The sequence below is a fragment of the Pituophis catenifer genome, unplaced genomic scaffold (assembly GCF_029215685.1).
Source record: "Pituophis catenifer annectens isolate HBS135680 unplaced genomic scaffold, rPitCat1.0.hap2 SCAF_1, whole genome shotgun sequence".
In the NCBI taxonomy this organism is placed as follows: domain Eukaryota; kingdom Metazoa; phylum Chordata; class Lepidosauria; order Squamata; family Colubridae; genus Pituophis; species Pituophis catenifer.
In genome coordinates, this window is record NW_027256881.1 from 353,372,232 (window position 1) to 353,382,012 (window position 9,781).

The following is a 9,781-nucleotide window of genomic DNA, read 5'->3' on the forward strand; positions in this document are numbered from 1 at the left end:
CCCCGCAGCCCAGCGGTGGGACGGAGGAGGGGCCTTCAACCCCCCCCCCTCCCCGCACAAGCCCCCCCCCCCCCACCGTCGCATCTCGGCTGGCAGCGGACCCTGCCCCGCGGCTCCCGACGCCGCCTGCAGGGCGCAGAGCCCGGATCGCGCAGGACCTTCCTCCGCCTCGCTCTTTTTCCAGCGCCGGCGAGAGAAAAGCGGGCAAGGGGCGATCCAGAGCCGAGCAGCGCAAAGCCCGCCGGGGGTGGGGTGGGGGTGGGGGGGCTTTGGCCGGGGCTGAGAGCCAGCTTGGAGATTCTCCCCCCCTCCCCTCTCCTCATTTATCGCCTGGCCGGCCGCGGAGAGGAGAAGCCCACCCCCAGGAGAAGATGCCCGGGTTCCGAGGCGCTTTGGATCCCGCGCGGCGACGGAGGAGGCGACGGCGGCTGAGCGCCGGGATCGGGTCCCCCGGGGGGGGACATCTGAAGGCGGCCCGCCCGCCGAGCCATGACGCCCCCCCGCCTGGGCGTGAGCCTGGCTCTGCGCGCCTGGCGGGAAGCGATCCTAAGCGCTCGGGGTCCGCCCGGGCGGAGGTGCGCGCCTCGGAGCAGCTGCCGCCGGTGGGAGAAGGTAAGGACGCGATCTTGCTCCGGCTCGGGGGCAGCAAGCAAGTAAGCGGGCGGAGGGTCTCCCGATGGTCTGGGAGTGAGACCCCCGCCGCCACCCCGGCACATTTGCCCGGTGGTCCAAATTGAGCGGAAAAGAATGGGGGGGGGGTTTACACACACACACACACACACACACACACACACACACACACACACACACACACACACACAAAAGAAGAAGATCCTGCGCAACGCCCCCTCCCCAAAAGGCATTTCCAGGAGGCCGCGGCTGCGTTCACACGAGATGCGGGTTGCAGGTCCTTTCCAAAAAGCGGGTTGATTGTCTGGTCCGACTTGCCATGTGGATGGATCGCGATGGATGTGGGGCCGAGCCAGGATTGAGGGTTGGGGGGGTCGGGGAGGGGGTTGAACTGATAGGTTGGGGACGTGGTCTGCCCGTCCCTCCGACCTGGCTGGCTCTGGTGGGTGGGCTCCTCCTGGGGTCCTCCCGGGACTTCAGACCCTCCCCCGGGATGAAGTCCCAGCTTGACAGATGGGTTCCGAGACGTGGGGAAGGGGCTGCGCCTCCCCCTCCCGGCTGCCCGCTTCCACGCGCGCCCCAATTTCTCCCCGTCCCAAGTCAAAAGTTTTGCAAAATCTCACCTTGGCATTTCCCCCACTCGCCTTTTCCTTTCCTTTCCTAGAAAATTGGGTCGGGGGGCGACGGGGGGGTGTGTGGGAAAGACAGAACCGGCACAGCCGCTTTGGATCTGGGGCTGGGGGTGTGTGGGGTGGGGGGGATCTCCTTGGGAGAAAAAGGGGGAGCGATCGCTCTTGGATCTCCGGGTTTCTCTGCCGGCCAGACGTGGCTGGGAAATCTGTTCCAGCGAAGATCTCCCTACCGCAAATTCCTCGGAAATTTCAAATGAATTTCACTAATTGGATTCGAACCCCTTACATGCCCGATCTGCGCGGCCGGAGTAGGCTTGCAAGAGCAGGAATGACGTTGCCCGCATAGTTTCGCAAGATTAAACACACATGCACGCCAAACCGCAGGCGTTAAATTGTCAGCGTTAAGGCTAGTTGTGTGTGTGTGTGTGTGTGTGTGTGTGTGTGTGTGTGTTGTTGTTGTTGTTGTTGTTGTTGTTGTTAGAGTTTCGGGGCCCGAGGAGAGAAGTTGCTGGAGCTTAGAATTTGCCTCCCGAAATTATGAGAACCCAGTCACTAGCGATCAAAATAGAGCCGGAAGGGACCTTAGAGGTCTTCTAGTCCAACCCGCTGCTTGAGCAAGACACCCTATCCCATTCCGGACAAGTGGTTGTCCAGTCTCTTCTTAAAAAGAGCCTTGGTAGTACAGCGGTTTAAGGCACCCTGTTATTAAGCTGGTTATTAAGACCAGCTGCCTGCAATTACTGCAGGGTTCGAATCTCGCCAAGGCTCAAGGTTGACTCAGCCTTCCATCCTTTCTAAGGTAGGTGAAATGAGGACCCAGTTTGTGGGGGCAATAAGCTGACTTTGTATAAATATACAAAAGGATGAAGGCTATTGCTGAGCACATTGTAAGCCGCCCTGAGTCTCCGGAGAAGGGCGGCATATAAATCAAATTAAAAAAACAACAACAAAAAAACTCCAGTGTTGGAGCACCTACAACTTCTGGTGGCAAGCAGTTCCACTGGTTAATTGTCCTCACTGTCGGGAAGTTTCTCCTTAATTCCAGGTTGCTTCTCTCTCCTTGATCAGTTTCCATGTTCCTTGTCCTGCCTTCCGGTGCTTTGGACTCTCCTCTTCGGGGCAGCCCCTCAAATACTGGAAGACTGCGATCATATCACCCCTAATTCTTCTTTTCTCTAGACTGGCCAAACCCAAATCTTCCAACTATTCTCCATATAATTTTAATCTCCAGGCTTTTAATCATCTTCGTTGCTCTTCTTGGCACTTTTTCCAAAATCTCAACATCTTTTTTTTTTTTTTGGAAACGTGGTGACCAAAACGGGATGCAGTTATTCCAGGTGTGGCCTTACTAAAGGCTTTGTAAATTTTATTTACAAAATATATATACTCAATTTTCTGGGCTTTGTTTTCCTTCGGTTTCTCCGGAACGATGGATTTTTCCCTGGAAGGCTACCGGCTGCCTATTTACAACAAAGGAGTTGTGTGATTACAAAAGGAAAAGAAAAAATGTTTTGGTTTTTGGAAATCCGCTTTCTTTAAACAGCGTCTGTTATTTGACAGTAGTTCTTTGGAACTTGCAGTTCCTGGATAATGTCGGTTGGCAGGGATGGGACTGGAAGGCCGTTGACTTCAGAATTCAGATAGTCCATGACTTACGACCAACAAAGGAGCCCAGAATTTATGTTGCTAAGTGAGACATTTTGTTGAGTGGGTTTTGGCTCCCTTTTTTTTTAAAAAAAATTTGATTTATATGCCGCCCTTCTCCGGAGACTCAGGGCGGCTTACAATGCGTTAAGCAATAGCCTTCATCCTTTTTGTGTATTTATACAAAGTCAGCTTATTGCCCCCACAAACTGGGTCCTCATTTTACCTACCTTAGAAAGGATGGAAGGCTGAGTCAACCTTGAGCCTGGCAAGATTCGAACTTACAGTAATTGCAGACAGCTGGTGTTAATCACAATGCTATCAGTCTGCTGAACCACCAAGCCCTTTTACGGCCCTTTCTTGCCCCGTTCGTTAAATGAACGAACTGTGGGTGTTAAATTAGTCACACAGGTTGTTAACCTGAATCAGGTTTCTCTGTAGACTTTGTGTGTCAGAAGGTCACAAAAAGGGATCACGTGACCCCGGGATACTGCAACCGTCATAAATATGAGTCAGCCACCATGCATCTGAATGTGGATCACATGACCATGGGGAGGCTACCCGGGTCGTAAGTGTGAAACACGGTCCTAAGTCATTTTTTTCAGTCCCGTTGTAACTTCGAACGGTCACTAAATGAATCGGTTGTAAGCCGAGAGCTACCTGTAATGCGTTTCTGCAGTAGCTTCTCTCCCCTCCCCACCCCCATCTATGCTGCATAAAATAGGGGAATGTTTCTCAATGTTAAGACCTGTGGACTTCAACTCCCAGAATTCCCCAGGCAGGCTAGCTGGGGAATTCTGGGAGTTGAAGTCCATAGGTCTTAAAAGTTCCTGAGGTTGAGAAACAACCAGGGAAAAGGTGACCCTGAGCTGCAGGTGGGATCCCTCCAATCCAAATGTTGGCAGTGGGAAGTCGGGATTCCCTTGCCCAAAATGCACGCCAACCCTGCCCCCCCACCTCAGCTGGTTTTGTGAATTGGAAGATTCTCCCTTTCAAGGATCTCTCCCTCCCTCCCCTCCCTCCCTCCTTCCCTCTCTTTCTCCCTCCCCTCCCCTTCCCTTTCTTTCTCCCTTTCCCTCCCTTTCCCTCTCTTTCCCTCTCTCTCTCCCTCCTTCTCTCCCTCCCTCTCTCTTCCTCTCCCTTTCTTCCTCCCTCCTTCTCTTCCCTCCCTCCCTCTCTTCCCTCCCTCCCTCCCTCTCTCCCTCCCTCCCCCTCTCTCCCCCTCCTTCCCTCCCATTGTCTCTCCCTCTCACCCCTTCTTCTCTCCCTCCCTCTCCCTCCCTCCTTCCCTGTCTTTCTCCCTCCCTCCCTCCCCTCCCTCTCTCTCTCCCTTCCTCTCTCCCTCCCTTCCTCTCTTTCTCCCTCCCCCTTCCCTTTCTTTCTCCCTTTCCCTCTCTTTCCCTCTCCCTCTCCCTCCCTCTCTCTTCCTCTCCCTTTCTTCCTCCCTCCTTCTCTTCCCTCCCTCCCTCTCTTCCCTCCCTCCCTCTCTCCCTCTCTCCCTCCCCCCTCTCCCCCTCCTTCCCTCCCTCCCTCTCCCTCTCACCCCTTCCTCTCTCCCTCCCTCTCTCCCTCTCTCCTTCCCTGTCTTTCTCCCTTCCTTACTCCCTCTCTCTCCCTCCCTCCCTCCCCTCCCTCTCTCCCTCCCTCCCTCACTTCCTGTCTTTCTCCCTCCCCCTTCCCTTTCTTTCTCCCTTTCCCTCTCTTTCTCTCTCCTCTCTCCCTCCCTCCTTGTCTCTCCCTCCCTAACTACCAAGAGCCTTGGTAGTACAGTGGTCTAAAGCACCCTGTTATTAAGGACAGCTGCCTGCAATTACTGCAGGTTCGAATCTCGCCAGGCTCAAGGTTGACTCAGCCTTCCATCCTTTCTAAGGTAGGTAAATTGAGGACCCAGTTTGTGGGGGCAATAAGTTGACTTTGTATAAATATACAAAAAGGATGAAGGCTATTGCTTAACGCACTGTAAGCCGCCCTGAGTCTCCGGAGAAGGGCGGCATATAAATCAAATTAAAAAAAAAAACAACTCCCTCTCCCTCCCTCTCTCCCTCCCCTCCATCTCTCCCTCCCTCACTTCCTGTCTTTCTCCCTCCCTGTCTTTCTCCCTTCCCCTTCCCTTTCTTTCTCCTTCCTTCCCTGTCTTTCTCCCTCCCGCTCTCCCTCTCCCCCCCTCCGTCTCTCTCTCCCTCCCTCTCTCCCCTCCCTCTCTCTCCCTCCCCCCCTTTCTCTCGGATGGGGCTTCAGCTGTAAATATGAGCCATTGCTCGCTCCGTTCTCGGAGTCGCTCTTGGGCACTGCTGATGTGTGTGTCTGTGTATCATATAAACTTTTAATGCATTACGGTTTCAAGTGCCTCACAAAAAGTTGGCGGACTCTTTGCCAAGCCAAAAGCTTTGCTCGGGGAAAAAAAGCCTTTTGGCTTGGCCAAGAGCCCCGGGGTCTGTTTTGCATGTCCTTCCTCCCACCGGGGACCGAATGCCCCTTCCCCTCCTGGACGGGGCAGTTCTGAACTGCAGGGCGAAAGGAAAGGGGGAAGAGCCGGCGACTGACTGCCTGTCTGTCTGGTTCCATCTCTGCCTCACCATAGAATAACAGCAGAATAACAGAAGCATTGGAAGGGCCCTTGGAGGTCTTCTAGTCCAGCCCCCTTCTCAAGCAGGACGTCCTTTCACCATTCCAGACAAATGTCTGAAATCCAGTCTCTTCTTCAAAACTCCCGTGTTGGGGCACCCACAACTTCTGGAGGCAAGAAGTTCCACCGATTAATTGTTCTCAGGGCCGTCTTAACAGCATTATGCCCCCCTCCCCGGGCAAAGCAGTGGGGTCCCTACGACAATTACTCACACTAAAAATGTAAACAATTGATAAAATTAAACATATATTTATTTTATTGGCACTTCCATCAAAATCGGTGTTGAAACATTAAAAACATGTGGGCTCGTCTCATCATTTACGGAAAAAAAATCAGTGTTCATTTCTATTAATGCAGGTTAATATTAATTAAAAACATGCAGTAAAATGTAATCAATATGTTGCTGTATTTATATGATACAAGGTGCGTTGAAGGGTTGACATACACAGATTAGTACGGGGCCCCTATGCTCGTGGGGCCCACAGGCAAGTGCCCATCGGGCCCCTGCGTTAAGACAGCCCTGTTGTCAGGAAATTTCTCCTTAGTTCCAGGTTACTTCTGTCCTTGCCTAGTTTCCATCTATTGCTTCCTGTCCTGCCCTCAGATGCTTTGGAGAATAGCTTGACTCCCTCTTTTTTGGGGTAGCCTCTCAAATACTGGAAGACTGCTATCATGTCTCCCCTGATCCTTCTCTTCGTTAAACTAGACATTCCCAGTTCCTGCAACCGTTCTTCATGTGTTTTAGCCTTCAAGCCCCTAAAACACCTTTGTTGCTCTTAAAAACTTTTTTGTAACACTCATTGGCATCCTTCCGTCTCAAGAGACGATGGTATTGTGCTCTGGAAAGAGGTCCTAAAACAGCATTTTTTTAGTGTGACTAAAAAGGCCAATTGGAGAGTGGCCATCCCTTCCACACGGAGGGCAGATCCATTCCGTCCCCTGCCCAACCCCCAGATTTCGCTGGTTCCGGGACTCCCTCTTTGCCTCGGCCTGCCGAACGAGTGTCTCTTCGGATTGGAGAAGGCCATGCTGCGTCTTTCGCCTCCAAGCTGAACGATCGGAGGTCAAGGTTTCCCAGTCGTTAATGTCCATTCCCAGGACCTTTCGGTCCCTCTTGCAGATATCCTTATTGTTAAGGATATTGTTGTTGTGTTACCAACCAGCAGAGTGTATGCACAAGGAAACGTTGCTGAGAGCAATGAATAAGAGGTATGCAAACTGGTTTATCAAACGCTTACTTTATAGTAGAAAAACAGTCTCATAGTCTTTAAACAAATTCCAAGTCTTTGCCAGTTAAATCAGTCCAGTAGTTACAGATATCGTCTTATCAAACAAACATTAGTTGGTTAGAATAACAAACTCACTCTGGTTCACACACCACGATGGTAGCAGATCCATCAAATGATGATTAGCAGATAGCAACTCCTCTCAATGGTAGCATATCATCTCAGCTTCATCATCAATCTGAATACGTTACAATACCTTGCTTAAATACTTTCACAACCAGTCATTACCTAATTACAGCGTGACTCAGCATTACAATGAATCAGCAGGAAAACCTTTAAAGTCGCATAATACATTTACAGATTAAAGGTACAATACACATATATTGCCTGGACAACTATTAGGCTCAAACCATATCCTAACACTTATATCGCAGCTGAGGTCTCCCTCTGGGGCGCTTTCCCGGCACTAATTCTCCATCCAGGAGATCTTTCGGGATCCGACCATCGGCCATTCTCACGACATGCCCCAGCCAGCGTAGACGTCGCTCTTTCAATACATGCTTGAAATTCCAGAACATTCCAAGAGTGCGCTACTTGGAACTTTGTCCTGCCAGGTGATGCCGAGAATTCGTCAGAGACAGCACGTAGGAAAGGTGTTCAAGTTTCTCTCCTGCCGTGCGTAGAGGGTCCAAGACTCACTGCAGTACAAGAGTGTGCTCAGGACCCAGGCTCTGTAGACCTGAGTCTTTGTATGATCTTTATATGTATCTTTTTTGTAACATGGCGACCAAAACTGGGTGCTGTATCCCAGGTGTGGTGTTTCCTGATCTTTCTTGAGGTGCATCACGGCAAGAGAAGCCTCAAGATGTTGGTCAGGCCCAAGGGTGGCAACCGGCTGAGCCCTCCGATGCGGTCTCCAAGGCTGTCGGGTCTTAAAACTGTTTCTTTGAGATTGAGACCTTCTCCCTGCAGGACATATTGGTGTAACAGAAAATAACAGAGCTGGAAGGGACCTTGGAGGTCATCTAGTCCACCTCCTTGATCAAGCAGGAGACCTTACTCCATTTCAGGCTATCCAGTCTCTTAAAAGCCTCCAGGGATGGAGCACCCACAATTTCTGGAGGCAAGCTGTTCCACTGATTAATTGTCCTCACTATTAGGAAGTTTCTCCTTAGTTCTAGGTTGTTTCTCTCCTTGACTAGTTTCCATCCGTTGCTTCTCCTCCTGCCTTCTGGTGCTTTGGAGAATGGGTTGACCCCCTCTTCTTTGGGGCAGCCCCTGAGATATTGGAAGACGGCTATCATGTCTCCCCTAGTCCTTCTTTTCATTAAAATAGACATACCCAGTTCCTGCAACCGTTCTTCCTATATTTTAGCCTCCATTTCATTTTCATTTCATTTCATTTCTTAAATTTTTATACCGCCCCTCTCCCGAAGGACTCGGGGCGGTGAACAGCCAGGATTAAAAAACATACAATATAAACATTAGAATACTTTAAAACATAATTAAATCTATATTGGCTTCCCCCAATTTAAAACTCCTTACCCATAAATTAACCAATTAAAAATTTTAAGCCAGCCCGGCTTGCTGGAATAAGAAGGTCTTTAACGCTCGGCGGAAAGTACGGAGGTCTGGGATCAGTCGTATCTCTGGGGGTAGCTCATTCCAGAGAGCCACAGAGAAGGCTCTCCCCCTGGGGGTCGCCAGCCAACATTGCCTGCCCGACGGCACCCTGAGGAGACCCTCTCTGTGGGAGCGTATTGGCTGGTGGGAGGTTATCGGTGGCAGAAGGTGGTCTCGTAAGTAACCGGGTCCTAAGCCATGGAGCGCTTTGAAGATGAGAACCAATACCTTGAAGCGCACCCGGAAGACCACCGGGAGCCAATGCAGCTCGCGCAGGAGAGGTGTTACGTGGGAGTGCCATGTCGCCCCCATAAGTACCCGCGCGGCTGCATTCTGCACCAGCTGGAGCCTCCGGGTGCTCCTCAAGGGGAGCCCCATGTAGCCTCCAGACCTCTAATCATCTTTGTTGCTCTTCTCTGCACTTTTTCCAGAGTTTCAACATCTTTTTTACATCGTGGTGACTAAAACTGGATGCAATATTCCCAGCTTAGTCTTACCAAGGTATCATAAAACGGTACTAACACTTCAGGTGATATCTTGATACTATCCTTCCGTTGCTGTGGCTTCGGTCTCAGTCTAAGGTTAAGAAAATCCCCTAGGAATGACCATGCAGTCATCTTTCAATGGAAGTCTGCAGATGGGTTGCAATATCCACATTTTTACGCCTTTGTGAATGCTGGTCATCTCTCCACAAAGAAGACAACTGCAGAGATCTAAAAATTGGGGGCAGATGCAAAGAAGATGGGCCCAGATTTCCAGTTTAGGCTAGAAAAGGCACCTTAAAAGCTTTTTTTTCCCCTGAAAATGAAGTTTACTGAACAGCCTTAAGTGGGAAAAAAACTCACAGGGGAGGACACAACCCCGGGGAACCCTCAGTTTATTTATTTATTTATTTATTTATTTATTTATTTATTTATTTATTTATTTATTTATTTATTTATTTATTTATTTTTAAATTTGTATACCGCCCTTCTCCCTGAGGACTCAGGGCGGTGAACAGCCAAGTAAAAACATAAACTACAAACATTAAAATACAATTAAAAAGATATGTATAAATTTGGCCCCATGATTAAAAACAATAGCAGACAATTAAAAACATTTTAAAAAGTGTTAGGCCAGCCCGGCTTGCTGGAAAAAGTGGGTTTTAAGGGCACGGCGGAAGGCACCGAGGTCTTGGATTCTCCTTATCTCTGGGGGCAGCTGATTCCAGAGGGTAGGTGCCCCCATAGAGAAGGCCCTCCCCCTGGGGGTCACCAGCCTACATTGCTTGGCTGATGGCACCCCGAGGAGGCCATCTCTGTGGGAGCGCACGGGTCGATGGAGGTCGTCAGTAGCAGCAGGCAGTCTCGAAGATAGCTAGGCCCTATGCCATGGAGTGCTTTAAAGGTGATAACCAACAC

At 50.5% G+C, this 9,781-nt stretch overlaps 1 protein-coding gene across 1 annotated transcript in view; it reads left to right on the forward strand.

The window, feature by feature from the left end:
- The first annotated feature begins 570 nt into the window (after nucleotides 1-570).
- NRTN (neurturin) overlaps nucleotides 571-9,781 on the forward strand; it is a 52,915-nt gene continuing 43,704 nt past the window's right edge. Inside the window, 1 exon segment of the mRNA XM_070931927.1 lies at nucleotides 571-612. The gene's annotated coding sequence lies outside the window, so the exon portion shown is untranslated.